Here is a 19,042-nt window from a genome sequence, read left to right as displayed (position 1 = left end):
GGTTAAGCCTCTGACTCTTGATTTCGTCTCAGGTCATGATCTCACGGTTCATGAGTTCGAGCCCCCTGTCAGGCTCTGTGCTGTCTGTGTGGTCCTGCCTAGAATTCTCTGTTTCTCCCTCTCTCTCCCTCTCTCAGAATAAGTAAAAATAAAAAAAAAAAAAACTTGAAAACTGTATTTATTTTGAGAGGTGGGGGGAAGGGCAGAGAGAAAGAGGGAGAGAGAGAGAATTCCAAGCAAGCTCTGCACTGTTAGTGTGGAGCTCAGCGCGGGGCTCAAACTCAGAAACCTTGAGAAACCTGAGCTGAAATCAACACATGGATGCTCAAGAGAATGAGCCACCTAGGCGCCCTATATCTAAACCTAATTAGCTTCTAATACAATCTCACTGAGGGTTGGGAGCGTCAACATATGAATTTTGGGAGGGACACAGATATGCAGTCCATAACACCTCTTAAACGGGCCATCTGTGGGGCAAAGGGATTCATATGAGTTCATTTCCCAAATTTGGCGTGTGAAGGAGGAAAGATCTTGTCAAACCAGATCTGCTTTGAGGGCTCTGCTAGCGTGAGGCAGAGATACAGGCTTCCAGCCACCTGAGAACAGCTCATGGACACACGTCCATATTTAGATGCATACTCACCACGTCCCTCAAGGACACACACAAGTGCTCGCAGGCAGCTCAAACTAATCCTGGGTTTAGGATGACAGCTGTTTTCCTAAGGTGACACAATTTCCAATCCTTTCCCTGGCCTGCGGCACAGGCAAGCCTGTGTTTTTCCCTTCCCCTCCTCTTGCTTTCAGGTTCGTGTACAGGAAGCTTCCTGTGCAGGCAAAGTGGGGGGTCCACTGCTCTTCCTGAAGAGCAGACCCATGTACCTCTTACTCCATCTCTGGCTGCAAAAACAAAGGGACACACACTTTAAATCAGAGTTTGACCTTGGGTTGGCTACACTGAGGCTTTTGTCTGAAGTCCCCCTTGTCCAGAGTTAGATGGAGTAACCCTAGCCTGTTCTTTCTAAGCAGTGTGAGATGCATAGCAACAGGCTCCATGTCTTACCCAACTTTGTATTTTCACAGCCGGGAACACACCTGACATTCAATGGTTAGTTTACAGACTGACTGAATGGACTAAAAAAATATGAGTGTTCCTGAAACTAAAGGAGATTTAGAGGAATGGTGGATACCGTACATTTATATTTTTAAGCAATAATAAAAATAATATACTTTCCCTGTATCATTTTGGGCTCTTAACATCTATCAGGTGAAGACTTTGTATTGATTTCTATATTTACTAAGGCATCTACTAGAATAGTACTTGGTATAAATAAATTCATCGCAGTTGCTGGTCTTCATGATCCCTAGCATAATAGTTTTCCTATAGAAACATTTTCGAATAAATTAATTTTATGTCAACATACGTGTCTTAATTTTTATGTCGTTTTTTAAAGTCAGTGATCTAGAACATTCAATTATCACATCAAAACTTTCTTTGATGATGACAGACTAATCAATTACTGCTGAGCACATTCCTTACATTTTAGATCACAGCTTCGTAATTTTTTTCTCAAACACAAAAGTTTGGCAATTGCTTTTTCATGTAACTTTTGGGTAGAGTTTTTATGAATTTTATGTAGTGTTTCTGTTAAGAAAAATAAGAAAATTTGGTGCACAAATTCTTAACAATTCAGTGTAAAGTATGGCAGATTAGCTCAAGGAAATGTCCTTGAAAATAGAATAAAAGTTTGGAAAATAAGAGAGAAAAGATGAGACAGGGAACCGGTCTGGGGTTTCCACCATCTGTAGTGTGATCATTCCAGAAAAAGAGAGAGAGAGAGAAATAGAGGACAGGAAATTATCAAAGAAAAAAATTGAAGAAAATTGATCAGAAAGGAAAGGACACACTATGTTTACATATTGAAAGGGCCATTTAATGCCCAGCCATCTGATGTTTGTTTGTTTGTTTATTTTATAATTTTTTTTTTATTTGGAGAAAGAGGACACATGAGTGAGTGGAGGAGAGCAGAGAGAGGAGAGAGAATCCCAAGCAGGCTCCACACTGTCAGTGCAAAGCCTGATGCGGGGCCTGATCCCACAAATCCTGAGATCATGACCTGAGCCGAAACCAAGAGTCAGACACTCAACTGGCTGAGCCACCCAGGCAACCCCCGCCCCAGTGTGATGTTTAAAAAGACCCATATTAAGGCAAATCATTGTCTCAGAACAGCCAAAACTTTCAGAAAAAGAAAAATTCACATAAAAAAAGAAAAAGAATCAAAAGTGTTACTTGTTTAGTAGTAATGGGAAACTGGAAGATGATATGGTAATAACTCCAAAATTTTGAGAACACACTATTTCTAGTCCATAATTCTATATCCAACCAAAATATCACTAAGTATGAGGGCAAAATAAAAATGCAAGGCCTTTTTTTTAGACATGCAAGGCCTTACACTTTTAATGCCTATGCACCCTTTTTTGGGAAGCTACTGACAGGCACCCCTCCTAGAAATGAGGGAATAAACCATGGAGCCAAAAAGACACATATGATCCAGAAAACAGGATTCTGCCACCAGAGAGGAAGGATATTTGGATAATGTCAATGTAGGGGAAGCTCAGGATGCACATCAGGCAACAGGCAGCCAGCCCCAAAGGACTGCTGGAGGGAAGTTCCCAAAGGGTGCCTGTGTGTGTGGAAACAAACTGATAGACCACCTGATGACACTGGGAGGACTGTCACCTCATGCTTGGAGTACTTGGGAAAAATCATATGACAGGTACATATAAAGCTAAGACATATATTTTTTTTTTAAAAAAAGAAGAAACTGGGGCGCCTGGGTGGCTCAGTTGGTTAAGCGTCCGACTTCAGCTCAGGTCACGATCTCGCGGTCCGCGAGTTCGAGCCCCGCGTCGGGCTCTGGGCTGATGGCTCAGAGCCTGGAGCCGGCTTCCGATTCTGTGTTTCCCTCTCTCTCTGCCCCTCCCCCGTTCATGCTGTGTCTCTCTCTGTCTCAAAAATAAATAAACGTTAAAAAAAAATTAAAAAAAAAAAGAAACAATTTTTTTTTCCCCCAGGAAAAATGCAAACTTCTGTAAGAAAGGAAATGTGCGCCTGGTGCATCCATATCTCAGATGTAACATTCCAATGGTCATAATAGTGTCAGTATTGAATATTAATTTACCAGAAAGTGTGATAAAATGTATTAGGAAGGTGGGGAGAGGGGGGACGTGTGTGTGCCCCAGTGGTGCTGGTTTAAAAGAGTAAGTGTGCCATTCTCCCTGGTGACAAGTCAACAGAGAGCGTCTAAAGTTGACAACTAACCCGGAAGTAGCCAGATGAGCACGTTGTTCAGCAAAGTTAAGTAGCAAATACAAGAGGTGGCTAAGAGTGGACAGCGGCTGCCTCTGTGCAGTAGAATGCAGGGCGGGGGGGGCAGCAAATGCTCTGGTCCTTTCTCCTGCTTTCTTTCTCTCTATGCATTTTTAGCAATCCTACACTGACCAGACGAGTAGAGAACTTTATCTCGAGGTCCTGGAAAGAAAAGAATGAAGCTGAGTCCATAATGTTGCCATGTAAAGCTAAACAGTCTTTTTTCCTCACTATTCAAATTCTTACTAGGCTCCAACAGTATTGGGTCTTTTCAAGAGCCCAGCAGTATTCCTGAAGCAGAGATGAGATGTGAAAGGAAGAAGTTCTGACCGTAAACTAGCATTTGGCTCAACGTCTTGCAACATGGAAGCTTGCAAAGGTGTGACAGGGCACCCACATCCACCGTGGACTCGTGCATTTTGGCATGGCCACCCTACAAGAAGTTTATACAACTTTTTTTGCTTTAAAGATGATTGTGAATTGACATACCCTAGGAAATCAGTGAGGAGAAGCAGTCAGTGGTATGGGAGGCTTTACTTTGCTCTGAGAATTGAGGTACAGGAGGGGCTCAGAGAAGACACAGTGCTGACATTTTGGCAAATTTGGAACTGATTTTATAACTCGGTGTCGTGCCTTTGCCTCTGTTAAGCCATTTCTTGAGTGATGCCTAGGGAATGAGCCTAGCTCAGAATCAAAGTATTTATTTTTTGTCAACTCTCCCTGCCCCTTATCTTCTCCTTCCTCCATTCCAGCATCATTTCCTGCCAGTGAGCTACTAAAGTCCTTGTCCTTCCTAGCCCACCTTCTGTGGGTCTGGACATCACCAGCTGAATGCCTGGGCGGGTAAGGCCATTGGCTGTAGGGACATTTTCACCCATAGGGATGCAGCTGCATTGAGACACAGTAGCTTTGGTTCCAAATATGCTCTCAAGACATCTGGCCCATTAAGGAAAATAGTATTATTTGTGAATGATTATTGCCAAGAAGGCTCAGGCACGTATTGTGTGACCTGTTAATTGAAAAATTACTTCCTGTCCTCACTTTTCTACTGCTTACCGTAGACACGATGATGCATTTGACAAACTTCTTGTGAGTTTTGTGTTACAGCTCAGCTCTGAATATGTAAAGCAGTCTGTTCTTTACCTATTCCGCATGCTCTTAAGAGAGTTGTTTTGAATGCAACATGTTTTCTTCCCTATTAAAACTACCCAAGCTTTTGCAAGTGTTGAATAAAAGAATACACAGTAGTAGGTCTGGGTTGCATCCGGCTGTCACACTAAAGCCGGTAGGATTATTTATCTGTAAATCCTCTGAGGAGTAGCCAGTATGAGCATTGCTCACTTTTCTGTTTCTCCCAGGAATTCTGTCAAGTTTGAGCAAAGCTGCAAAATCTCCTCTTCCTATGCTTGATAGGAAAAGTTATATTTCTAGAGGCCCTTGGTGCCATTAAGACAGAGAGGCCAAAAGGATGCTTAAAAGAATGACAGGGGATAAATATCCTAAGCCCACTTCTCAATCAGGTGTCCTACTCCCTTTGTGCAAAGAGTGACCACTGAGAGAGGACCTGGATGGCTCAGTCTGTTGAATATCCCACTCTTGATTTTGGCTCAGGTCATGATCTTATGGTTCATGGGATCAAGCCCCATCAAGCCCTGTGTCAGGCTCTCTCTGTGTCAGAATTCTCTCTCTCCTCCTCTCTCTGCCCCTCCCTCACTTGTGCATGCTCTTTCTCTCTCAGAATAAATAAACTTAGAAAAAAAAAAAAGAGTGACCACCCAAAGCCATCTGCTGTTGCTGATGTCATGTGGTTGGTACTTAAAACCTGTCTGGCGTGTGAATTAAGGCTTGCTGAATGGCACGTAGGAGACCACATGAAGTTCTCTGAGTCCCCAGAACTCACAGTCTGCCTTAAAAAGACCTAGGTTGCTATACCAACTCTGTCACTTTTCTTGTCCAGTGACCTTAACTTGGTTCTCAAAACCTCAGTCTCTTTATCTGCAAATAGAGGTGATTCTAGCTATCTTTTGTGGGTAGTAATTAAGATCACGGGTGACAAAAATGTGTATGAATATATTTTTTATTTAGTCCTAATAATGGAAATGATTCATGAAAATAAATTTGTGCTCTCTGTCATCGAGACAATTTGGTATGTGTATGTTTATAATCCAGCACAAGAAATAAGGAATTATTTGATATTTGAGCATTCAGGCCAGCAGAAATAAAGTAACAACATTTTGTGTATGTAATATGAGCACAAAGTGCTTTCAGCCGGAGAAAATTTGATTCAAGTGTAAATAAGTCTCTACATATTCTAGGTTACATTGATATCCTCGCTTCAGATTTTCTGCAGCATTTGCTTTTTCTGCTATTCAGTTAGCACTTGGTTCAGTAAGGATGTGAAATTTAATAACAATTATTAACTTGAGAGAGTTCTAACTTTTCTTCTGCCAAAGAGAATTTTTACTTGGCAGCCAAGTATACCATCCACCTCCCAGTCTGTTTCCAAAAAGTTATCTTTTTTTAAATGTATTTATTTATTTTGAGAAACAGAGAGAGAAAGAGAGAGAGAGCATGCACGGACACAAGTAGGGGAGGAGCAGAGAGAGAGAGAGGGGCAGAGAGAGAATCCCAAGCAGGCTTTGCACTGTCAGCACAGAGCCTGATGTGGGTCTTGATCTCATGAACCATGAGATCATCACCTCAGCCAAAATTAAGGGTCAGATGCTTAACCAACTGAGCCAACCAGTCACCCCCCCCCCAAAAGCCACCCTTTATTCTAAAAATCTATGGGAGAGAATGGAGAGGGAAGGCAGGAAGAAGAGGATCATAAAAAGAGGATGGAGAGGAAGATTTTTCTAGGAGCTCCCTCCCTGTTCTATAGCTAGAAATTGATGAGCAAGCATATCACATGTTTGATCTCAATGATAAGGAAATTCCTGGTGACGATTTCAGTCTTTAGAGCATTTGAGCCTTTAGAGATCACAACTTGAGGTCCAACTGGAGTCTCCATGGGTCCATGCACAGTAAGACCAGCAGAATGAGTCTGTGTCTTGAACTCTGGAGATGGGGTGCTGGACCCAGAAAGATGAGACAACCGTGACAGAAAAAAGAGCACTGGGGTTGTTGATGCAGCTGCAGGTAGGACATTGACTTTGGCTGGCACACCTATATTCACATTTTGAACTTCAGGTTGCTTTTCTAAGTCCTTGTCGCCATTAAATGCTATTCCTTTCAAGAGGGTCCGTCCGTTATATTAAGTCCTGAATTTGTTACACTTTTAAGGTGCTTCATAAAGGAAAGTATTTTTTTTTCAAGTGCAGCTGTCTCAGTAACTCTAAAACCTGATGCATTTTGATTTAAAGTTAAAGCTCAGATTGCTTAAAACAGGCAGTTATTTGAGATCATGACTTGTTTCCAACAAACTCTTAAAGAATAAAAGTGATTCACATGATACAGGGGAAGGGGAACTGGTCAAATATTGAAACTAATGTTACCGGAAGCTGGGCAGAAATAAAAAAGGGAGGGTCGGGGCTTGGAGGGAAACCAAGGGACAGAGACCCTTCCTGGTGGACCCCATAATGGGCATAGCTCGCCGACACATGCAAGGTAAAGCCCATGCTCCTAAATATGGCAGATACAAGCTCGGAACCCCACCTACCTTTTCCGCTCCCTCTTTCTGCATCGTCCCTTGCTTGTGTCCTATCTCTGAGCTCTAGCCACCCTTAAGCAGCCACGTCTCTATCACACTCTTTCATGCCTCTGTGCCTTTATATGTTCTATATCCCTTTCTCGGGAAGCTCAGTTCTTTTCTTTCTGAAGCTTTCTATATTCTTCTTTAAGAATTAGCAAAATAGCATCTCTCCCATAGACATTTCTCTAGTTCCATTTCCAGTCACATCCCAAGGAAAAGCAGTTGTTTTCCTATTTGTAATGTCGTTCTGGAGCCAGAATGCCAAGTTTGACTCTTATCTCCCTCACTTCATGCTTTGTGATCTTGCAGAAGTTATTTAATCTCTCTGTGTTTCAATTTCCCCAATTGATCACAGGGATAATAACAATGACAATACTGCCACTTATAAAATTTTAATGAGGATAAGGTTCTTAGAAAGTTTACTGGAATCACATTGTAACTTAATAAGTGCTAATTATTTATTCTTTTTATTATCATTTATTATTGCTACTACCATTACCATCATCATATATACCTCCCTAGGGCTTTCATTTACATAAATATTATTCACATAATTATTATTGTTTGTGTTGGTCTTAATCTCATCTACTTTTAATCCTCAGGACTTACCATAATATTTGGCATGAAGCCATGTCCAGTAAATATTTCTGAAGTCCAATTATTGGGCGTCTATGGTTTTTTTTTTCCTTATCAGATGATTAGTTCCTTGAAGTGTGTTTTCTACTTTGTAACAGTCTTTAGGGATGCTATCCCAGTACCCTGAACATAATCAGCACTCAGAAGTCTACTGAAGAAACCAGTGAATTAATGAAGAATGTATAGAAGTGACTATTTAGATATTTGCTTCCAGAAGGCAGGGCAGACCACTGGTGTAATGGGAGACAGTCCCAGCTTGTCATGCAGGGTCAACTGGAGAACCAAAAGCCCATACTTTGTTCCAATTCTTTGCTTCCTAAGCTTCTGCTGAAATTAAAAGGCAGGCAGGATGTAGTGTTAAGGATGAAGGTCTGCCTTCTGAGCCTGCAGCCAGGGTGCAGAAGCCATAAGGGACAAATTCGGGATTCATGTGGGGACCATTAGATGGACTAGATGACTAGCATGTTCTCTGTAAATCCAAGAGGTAAGATTTTGTGCCCCACAGCTTAAAACATCTGTATTTCCACAAAATTGGGCTCTTACAATTAAAGTTTCTCTTCCTCCACAAACCATCTAGTGGACATGATTTGATTGGATGTTTCCTTATGTTACATTTGTCAGATTACAAATAGCTTAAAGTCATAATTTTCCTCAATGAGGGATTAGACTGAATGAAACACTTTGATCCAACTTCTAACTGAGAGAATGTATTTCCATGAAGGTGTTGTTTGCACCCCAAGAGTGTGGTGTGCTTTTGATCCATTTCCCATCCTCTTTGAGGAAGAACATTCTGAACTTTGGGTTGATTATTTAACAGCTCTTCCTATTAAATATTAGTTCTTTAAAGGGACACTTGTTAAGCTGTTTGAGCCCTGAATTTATGTTTTGTTTAAAGAGTGCCTTTTAAGGTTTAGATTAAGATATTTGGGGGGGATGGTTTAAGTCAAAAAATGAGAAGTTATTTGAGCTCAAATGTAACCTTTAAAGACTTTGCCAGCGACCTGGAATGAACACAAAAAAATGTGGGGTCTTTATAAATGGAATGTTAGACTCTTTATTTTTCTTCTGTGAGATGTTGGAAATGAAAAGTGAAAATGGAAAGATAAATGAAGAGGGGATTTTGGAAGTTCTTCATCAAGGAACCCAGTCATTGACTGAAACATCAAGGGAAGTAGAGCAGATGCCTCTTGGAGATGCCTCAGACAGGCTCAAATGCCCAGGAAGCATGGCTTCCCGAAGCCCCTTTCCGTGATAGTTTACCCACCACTAAAGCTTTGCTTTAGTACCTGCCACTGCCTCTGCTAGCTGCCTTTCTCCCAAGCTGAAGGAAACACCCCTGTATTCATTTAATGTCCATATTCCCTTCTATCCCTGGTATATTACGGGATAAAGACTCGCCTAAAAGTGAGAAGACAGTCATTTTATTCACTAAGGGAGTGTTTCGTGAGAACCCACAGTGCTATATGTAGCACTGTGATTGGTTCTGGAAGTTCAGGGATGGCATGGCTCAGGCACTGTTGGGTGCTCCTAGAACAGTTTCTTTTTCCTTCTGGATCTTTAGGTAACTGTGCTTTTTAGTCCATTTGTGGTCAGGTGAGACCACATGCCTAGATGATGCCTAACAGATTTGAGTAGAAGCAATATGAGCCACCTCCAGACTAGGCTCCTAAAATACCTTGTGTGATCTTACTCTTGACGTCTCTTTCACCATCTCTAGCTGAAAGCAGAATATCTAGAAAAGGAATCCAAGGCTAAGAATTAGCTTTGTCTCCATGTCAGAAAGTCTGGGTTCTTGAATTACCATGAGGATGGGAGCCACCTGGGGTAACTGTCTGCCTAGAAACATCTGCATGGGATTTTGTGTGATTAAGCAATGAACTTTTATGTTGTGAAGCTACTAGATCTCATAGTTGATTTATTACTGCAGCAGTTATATTATGTTTTCTGACTAATAGAAATGAGTAAAATACAGATCTTGTCTTCAAGGAATTAACCTTTTGGTTAGAAGAAGCATATAAATAAAAGATTAGAAGATAACATGATTAGTATAGCAAATGAGATATAAGACATGATGAAACTAGAGAAGGAAGTGAGATGGGTTGATGACAGTGATAGACTTTCTGGAGGAAACCCACCATTGTGTATTTCTTGCAAGTGTGGGTGTGTTTGGGGTGGCGGTTGTAGGTGGAGAGAAGAGGAGGATGAGAGGCAGGTCAGTGTTGCTGGAGCAGGAAAGATGACGTTGCTCATGGTGACACATGGGGCTGGAGAGCAAAGCAGACAACAGACCTTACAGAGTCTTACACATCACGCTGGGGACCTGAGCTTTTTGAGATCAGTGCTATTCCAAGTGGTGATGTCAGAAGCTTGTGTCAAGATGTACACCAACACTTTGCTTCTTTCATGGAGAATGTCTTGCTATTTCAAAAAAAAAAAAACTGAAATAAGTAACAAGCATAGTGATATAGTTGATTCCCATTCTGGCATGAGCTTCTTCTCTTATCACGTCCAGCAAACTGCTCACTCATCTGACGGCCACAATTAAGTGGCCCTGCTTTGGACAAATTATGCTGCTTTCTGTGGATGATGGGTGTGAAGGGCGTGTATCCAGGGCAGGGACCACTTAAGGGGCATGAGAAGTAATTCCAGAGGAAGATGATGAACACCTAAACTGGGGCTGTGGTGGTACCCGTGCACAGGAGGGAATGGATTGCGGACATATTAGTGCAGGAGCAGAGCTAGGTATACACAGCGAGGGAGAGAGAGAATTAAAAGCTAGGTTTGTCTGGCAACAAAACCTATGCTCTCTTTACCATCCTACGTTGTACAATGATTTGAAGGAGAGATAAGGCACCAGGCAGAATGTGAATTGAATTTTGGTAGTAGATCATTTATAAGGGCCATCCTTGCTGTATTTTCATAGGCAATATCCTTTAATAAAAGGCAGAATGTTCCTTTTGAGGAGCATAAACAAAATTCAATGCAAGGGCTTTGAACTAATCTGACATTAGGTATATAAAAAAAGTCCAGGTTGATCAGCAAGTGACAGGGACATAGGGAACTTTTATAAAGACTAAAAAAAAAAAAAAAAAAAAAAAATCAATACTAGCATAACAGTTTACAGAGGCAATGCATTTTTTTTTTTTTTTTTTTTTTTTTTTTTTAGTTCTCTGAAAAATCTCTGAAGATGAGTGTACTAGTCGATAGGTGTAGAAACTCTTGAGGACATAATTCTCATTCAGTACAGATAAGCAGTTATCCAAAGCCAATTATCTGATATAATAAGAAAAGAGCTCATGTTTTCGCAAAGTGTCTTCCTTTGAGTATGTTTTAGGAATAATTATTTTCAAAGTTCGGCAGGTTATCAGGATTTTCTGCTTCTAATCAGAGAGAAAAAGGGGAAGAAGATTTTGAATATATAACAACATGTTTAAAGAACCAGTGGTGTTACTGGGCTTTGTGGAACTGGGTAAAGAGGTATGGCCAGCATTTTTGGAAGCTCCCTAATTTAGGTATCCAGGCTTTTCTATATACTCCTTCTGGTTCAGATGCTCTATGTTCAGTAGTCTTGCAATTTCTTCTTATGCCCCCAAATAGTCCTTTTGGAGATAACCTACCTTATAAAGTGTTAAAAAATACAATGTTTTAGATATTATCAAGTCCAAATATTCTATTTTACAATTAAGAAAGGAAGTAGGGGTCTTGCCCAACATCACAGTTAGGGTAAGCTGTGACTGCAGCCCAGGTATCCTAGCCTCTAGTGCAGTGCAGTTTCTGCCACCCTGCATCTGGAATGTAAACTCAGTGCAAAACGGGGCTTTATCTTAGCCACTGTTCTATCCCCCAAAGAGCCTAGAACACTGTCTGGCACAAAGGGTGTGTTGGCTGTGCAATTCGAGTAATGGACCAAGTGTGTGTTTTAGGATTCCTACAGCATGGAAAAGCTTAGTATGACACTTGGGGAGATGCTGGTTTCCCCATCTGTTCTAGATCCACCAGGCTGTCTTAGGGGCTATTCGGCACCATCCCCAGTTCACAATTGCCCAAGGATTTGGGAGTAGCCCAGCCCCATGGTGGCAGGAGAATGGGGAGCCCAGGGCCTCTGCACTCAGGCAAGCTGGCTTTACTCCTGCTCTGATCTGGATCTCATTCTCCCTCTACCTCGATTCAGGGATTGAAGATATTTCTTTATTTTTTAATATTTATTTATTTTGAGAGAGAGAGAGAGAGAGAGCGAGTGAGTGAGTGAGCATGTGTACAAGTTGGAGGATAGGCAGAGAGAGGAGAGAGAAAATCCCAAGCAGGCTCTGCACTGTCAGGGCAGGGCCTGATGTGGGGCTTGATCTCACAAACCATAAGATCATGACCTAAGCCGAAAACCAGAGCCAGATGCTCAACTGACTGAGCCATCCAGGTGCCCTGAGTGATTGAAGCTATTTTGTGATAACCTGAGGCCTAAGTCTCTGTCTTGATTTTTTGCTCATTATCTCTCTTAGTCAGACTAATCTAGGCTTTAGTACAATAACAAATAAGCCCAATATCTCAGTGGCTTAATACATAAAGGTTCATACCTTACTCATGAGTCTGGCAGCTCTCTACGACAATTTCTTCTCAAGCAGTGACTTAAAGGAGCTCAATTTCTTGCATCTTGCAATTGTACCGTGTGGAAAACATGACTTCCAGTTCAGTTGGCAAGGGAAGAGTGGGCGGGAGGGTTGTGCTCTATCTCTTAAATGCATTAGTTTGGAAATGACATACATGGCTTCTGCTCAATGCCCATTGGCCATAACTAGTTGCATGGCCTTCTCTAACTTGCATGGAATTTAGGAAAGCATACACATTTTAGTAAGTAATAAAGAACTTTGTGAAAATGAGATCAGGGAAATAAATGAGAAATCACTGATATTTTCATCTTTTTTTCCTTCCTTAAAAAAATCTTGTAACAAGTTGACTTTGCACAGTGGAATGTTCTTTGTGTCTTAACAAGACATAAAACAGAAGTGTTGGTGGATCTAGGAAACATAATGGGTGAGGCTTTAGGTTCTTGAGAAGTTTGCTTGCTCTGGTAAGTGCTCTGAGATTAGGTCACATGAGTTGTCTCATGGAGTAATAAAAGGTAGCATGGCTGAGCTGATCCCAAGTTGGCTGACTATTCAGTTCAGACAGAGCTAAAGAAAAACAGTTGCCCAGTGGCCTTTCAACTCTTCTCCTTTCCTGTTATTTCTTCAGCCATTTATAGTCTCGTGTCTGGATAGAGCTGGGCCAAAGTTTGGCAGGGTTTGAGGTAGATAAATCATTTGCAGACTAGCAAGGGCTTTGCAGCTTTACCAGGAAAGGGAAATTGGAAACTTGGATTGGAGTAGATCAGTTTCTCCTTCTACTGGCCAAGCATGCTTTCCTTTTAACCCCCATGGAAGCCAAAGCACAATGTTAGAATCGCACATGCTACACCTTCAATAGGCAAATGCCCTGCTAGGTCTTTGGTGGAAAGGATCTAAGGATTCCCTGCAGGCAAAACAAATGGCAGTTGGACATGATGTGGCTGACGTGGGGCGTTGCAACTGGATGAGTGGAGCGTGATGCCTGCCTTAGTGTTTTCTAGTAGCATCTGTTCTTGAATAGGATTGGCTACTGAAAGAAGGCTTTGTTTTTCACTTTTACATAAAGTCAGATTTACTGTTGCACCTGATAGAAAACAGAGGGGAGAAAACCAACGGTAAGTCCTTTCCTCTTTCTCCTCCACCCATTCCTTCATCTTGTATCTAACCAGTTATTCCAGCCTCACAGTGTGACTCAGAATATCTCCTCAATCTGATTTATACTCCCTACGTGATTGCCTTTGCCTTAGGTTCAGGCTCCACTATAGCTCATTTAGAGTATTTTAATAGCATCCTGGTCTTACTACCTCCAGTCTCATTTTAACTAGTTTGTTTTTATTCTTCTATTCAGAGTGATATTTCAAAACCCAAATATAATCATGTCACAGATGTGTGTAAAATTTTTCAATGGTTTTCGATCATCTGTGGAGTAAATTCCAACTTGCCTGTTGTGGTTCATATGGCTTGTTGTGATGTGGCTGCTGGTTTTCCTCTATGGTCTCTCATCTCTATGCTTCAGTGTATATGGAATAACCTGTAGTTACCAGACTGTCTTATACCCATTTGTGTCTCTGCTCTTTCCCCTATGTTCTACCCAGAATGCTGTTCTTCTTACTTGTTCATCTTGCAAACACTTTAATCTTTTAGGATTCTGACAATATATCACTTCCCTTAGGGAAACTTTCTAGATCCCTTCAGTTTGGTCAGAAATCCTGTATCAGGGCTCTCGTAGCATTTGTTCCATTGAACCATCATTTTTAACATGCTCAGAATCTTCGTGTAGACATTGAACCTCTTGAAGGCAGGAGCCGTATTTCTAACTTTGTGTCTATCATGCGTGGCTTTGTTTTGGGACCCTCTATTGTGTTCTGTTGATCTATATATTTATTATTATGCCAACATCACACTGTCTTAATAACTGTAGCTTTATAGTAAGTCTTGGAATCAATTAGTGTAAATGCCACATTTTGTTCTTTTCAAAGTAGATATGGCTATGTATATGTGAAAAATTGTCATGACTGGAGCCATTTAAAGTATTCCCAGAGCACTCACTGCAGAGAAACTGCCTTACCTGCCTTTGTTTGGACTGGACCAAAATCTGTGGAGTGGGCAAAACAGCATTTGTTTTACAAGCAATTGTTAAAGTCAGCACGACAGTGGGCATACTGATCGATCATAAGACTGTTGGCTGTGGACTTTCTGAAGACAGAATAGTTAATGAATTCATATCAGGAATGGTTTCCTTTGTTGACATCAATAGAATAGTTGATCAACGTGTAACCAAAAGTGGCTCAGCCTGTTAGTGCGAATTGACAATACTTCTTCTCTTTTATTCAAGACATATAATTGCCCCCCTTCCTCTTTCTTATAAGATCCCCTTGCTTTCACTTCCTAGGTGGGGCACTATTTGGGTTTCTAGCTGAATCTGTGCTCCCTGAATTTCAATTCTTTGATCCCAAATAAGTGCTTGTTTGCCTCTCATTATGGTTCTTTATTTTCAGTTGACATGTCCCTTTTATGTCACCCTATAAATTCAAAATCAGCTTGTCACTTTCAATAACTGAAACCTCTTTGGGATTTGGATTTGGATTGTATTTAATCTATGGATCCATTTGGGGGGGGTATAGACACCTTACCAATATTGAGTCTTCTGACCTAGGAACATGGTGTATCTCTCCATTTATTTAGTTCATCATTCATTCTCTCAGAAATGTTTTGTAGATGACAGTATATAGCTCTTCATATCTTTTGTCATTTAAAAAAACACTAATATGCAAAAACTCAAATCTAGGAAACAAATAAATCCAGAGAGGATTCTTTGCTTTCCAGTTGGGTTCAATGAAAGGTTCTTAAATACAAGCAAATCCCACACTGGAAAGAATGCATCAAAGAGTAAGTGCTCAAACACACTCTGGACAACTGAGTGCCTGCTGTGATTTAGAGAATTTGCATCAATAGCAACTTCCCTGAATCCAAAGAATACTGGAAGTAAAGGATGCCTGCATTCTGTTTACCTCACTCCTCCATGGCATTTGTTTTGGTTCTTTGCAGGCAAAAATTTGCATTTTTCTGAACCTGGTACTCTGCGCCAGACAGAATCCACACCTGGGAGAGTAAAGCTGGGTTTAGTCGCAGTGACTAGGGCCTGGGATCCCCTGAGCCCATGAGTTCCTATCAGCCTGATGACTCCTACAAATGACTCCGTCCTGTCCACACAGAGCCAGACTGTGCATGTGGGATGAGACCTGGCTCCGCCAGTCAGGCATAATTTATGGGCGACTACAGAAAGCAGAAAGTCTTAGGCTAGCCTGATAAGACAGAGGGAGACACAGCCTCAGAGCTATGCCAATACCTACCAGGCTGTGAGAAGGTCACAGCCATGGTCCTGTTCATTTTGCACCTGCGTACAAGTGAACCTTCATAGAGTTCAGTTCAGCTATGCCTGACTCCCATCCCAGCTCAAAAGCCTCTAGTGGCTCCCATTTACCCACTAATTAGTTCAAATTTCTTTTTATGACATTTAAATCCCTTTACAATCATCCTCCAAATACCTAGCAGGCCTGGTATCTGGTGTATTCTCTGCATTTATTCTGCTCCTTAGTCATGTTGGAGTGTATGCAAGTCCCAACAAATGGCAGAATTTTTTTCTCACTTTTGCCACTGCAGTTCTGTCTGTGTGGAATGATCTCACTCTCCTGCTTTATGTATTCTTTTGCTTTCTGAGAGCTTTCTGCAATTTCATCTTCTGCTTATTGTGTTGAAATTTTCATTTCTACTGTCCACCCAATCCATCCAGCCCAGGCTATTGGAATAACATTCCTAAATTACAGCTCTATTCATGAGCCTACTAAAAAAAAAACTTGTGGTTCCATTCTAAGGCTGAAAGATGAGGCAGAACTTATTAGCTTGATATTGGGACTCTTCAAAATCCACTCTCCCATGCCCCAACCTATTTTGTTTACCGAGTTTCTTACTCTGAGTTCACGACTCTGGGATGGATACCCCTGAGTCCTTCTCTAGCACTTAGCCATTGGTTGTTCTCACCTGTATATCATATTTTGTTGCAGATTGTGGTGTGTGTGTGTGTCACTATGTCTATATCCCTACTAGACTGTGGGCTTCCTATGGTCAGCACCTATTTGGTTCATCCTATATAGCCTCTTCAGGGCCAAACACACTGCTTCCCATAGTAGATGCCTAATTAGTAATTGCTGGTGATGCATAACAAAGAAGTAGAAGAGAGGATGGTCTGGTTGGGTATTGATCAGGGAATTACACGAGCCTCCTACTTGGAAGCTTACAACTTGGATCTGGCTGGGGGTGATAAGAACAAATGAGTGCCTTTTCGGTTCCATTTAACAGATATATGTGGATCACCTCAAGGTTAGATTTTAAAATGTACTATTAAGTACTGATCCCAGAGGAAGAAATACAAATTCATGTTCCACTAATGCCTGCCGGTGAGATATGAAGCTTGGGCCAGCTTTCTATGATTTAATGAGCTGTGAAAGAGGACCTCACAATCTTCCATCTGCTGCCCTGGGCTTGTGGTCACAATCATGACATAGCCAGACTTCATCAGCAGTTATAATGAAGATCAGCAAGTTCCCAGTCAGCACAGAGAAGACCAACTGAAGGTCAGGCAAAGAATAAAAGGAAAGAACATCACTTTCGGCCCATCGAAGAAATTTTCAGCTGTTGGGCATTCCTGAGACTGTCTGTTCACAGGGCTTTCACTGCCTTTATATGCACCTGTTTCACACTGTGTGCCATGCAGAAGTCACAGGTCACACACATGAATTAGACTCTAGGAGCTACAGGACAGCCATTTAAGAAGGTCCCTCACATTTATGGACAACTTTACACTTTTCCTTTCAATAAACTTGCCTCTATCATTAAATGTTAATATAAAGATATAAAAAAGAATAATAGTTGTATCCTACACTCAGAGATAATTGTAAAAATTGTGCTAAAATTTTCATCCCTTTATCTATGTATGCCTGGGTACTTTTCAGTAGTTGAGAACATAAGGTGCATTCTTCTTTTTCACTGACTTTGTAACACAGGCATTTTCCCACATTAATACATAGACACGTCACAGCTTTTATTCCATTAAAAAAAATAGGGTATAATTTACACACAGTAAAATTCAGTCTTTTTTAGTGTATAGCTCTTGTGAGTTTGACGAGCATGTGTAGTCACATAACTACCACAATAAGATATGGAAACAGTTTTATCATCCTCCCAAATTTTCCTGTGCCCTTTTGTAAGCAATCACCCAAGCTCCAGATCCTGGCAACCACGGATCTGTTATCTATTGTATAGCTTTGGTTTTGCAAGAATTTCATATAAATAGAATCTGTAGTATAAACTTTTGGGTCTGGCTTCTTATACTCAGCATAATGCATTTGAGAATTATACATGCTGTTCTGTGTAACCAGTTTGTTTATTTTTAATGCTGAGTAATATTCCATTGTATGGATTGACCATTCTTTATCAATTCCCTGGTTGAGGTGCATTTGGGTTATGTATGAACTGACTTAGATTTTGGCGGTAATATATTAAAAATAACCACTATAAACATTCACATAGAGGGTTTTGTATGGACATAGGTTTTCATTTCACTTGAATAAATACCTTGAAGTGGATTGCTGTGTCATATGGTAAATGAATATTTAACTCTATAAAAAAAATCCACCCACCCAGAGCCCAGATTTTGATTTATAATACCATTCTCTAATAAAAGGAACCAGAGTTCTTTGGATAAATAGCTAATTCTAAGACTAGAGAAGGAAATATATAATACATAATAATATATATGAACTTGGAGCATTGATGGGATTATGTCCAAGGGGCATTAGGGCCAGCTGAAAGACCTCCCAGTGGCCAAAGGTGGGACAGTATGAGCAACAACATAAATAAATTAGATTGTAACCCAATGTGTAAAAGAAATATTCATGTGTCTATACTAATATGAATAAATGATTGAATAAATTAATAATTGGGGAGGAAAAAGACAAATCTCCCATGCAGAAGGATTCCAAATAAATTATGTGGATACTCCACTGTAAAGAGAAGCCTAACTCCCCACTCTTAAAGTATGGGCCATCTATGGTAGCTTCCTCCAAATTGTACAGTATGGCAAGGGGAGGGTAGCAAAAGAGTAATTTAAAAGCTGAGAAACCTGAGAAACACTACCTCAGTCAGGTGTCAAGGTCAAATCAACAATAAATAATAATGTTGATTATATATAGGTTTGATATGATGTGATAAAAATGGCAGTTTCTCTCGGTGATTGGTCCACCCAAAATCCCATAGCCTCAGTCTAATCATGAAAAAAACATCAGACAAATACCAATAGAGAGGCATCTTACAAAATACCTGACTGGGGTGGCTGGGTGGCTCAGTCAGTTAAGCTTCCGACCTGGGCTCAGGTCATGATCTCTTGGTTTGTGAGTTTGAGCCCAGCATTGGATTCTGTGTTGACAGCTGGGAGCCTGGAGCCTGCTTTGGATTCTGTGTCTCCCTCTCTCTCTGCTCCTCCCCCACTCATGCTCTGTCTTTCTCTCTCTCTCTCTCTCTCTCTCTCTCTCTCTCTCTCAAAAATAAATAAACATTAAAAAAAAAACCCTGATGTGTACTTAGAATAGTCAAGGTCATAAAAACAGGGCAGTTCTGAGAAACTGTCATGGCCAAGAGGGGCCTTAGGAGACATGATGACTCTGTATAATATGATATCCCTAGATAGGA

The sequence above is a fragment of the Acinonyx jubatus genome, chromosome A3, assembly GCF_027475565.1.
Source record: "Acinonyx jubatus isolate Ajub_Pintada_27869175 chromosome A3, VMU_Ajub_asm_v1.0, whole genome shotgun sequence".
Taxonomy (NCBI): Eukaryota; Metazoa; Chordata; class Mammalia; order Carnivora; family Felidae; genus Acinonyx; species Acinonyx jubatus.
The sequence above is the reverse complement of the archived record's forward strand: the minus strand, read 5'-3'. Positions refer to the sequence as shown.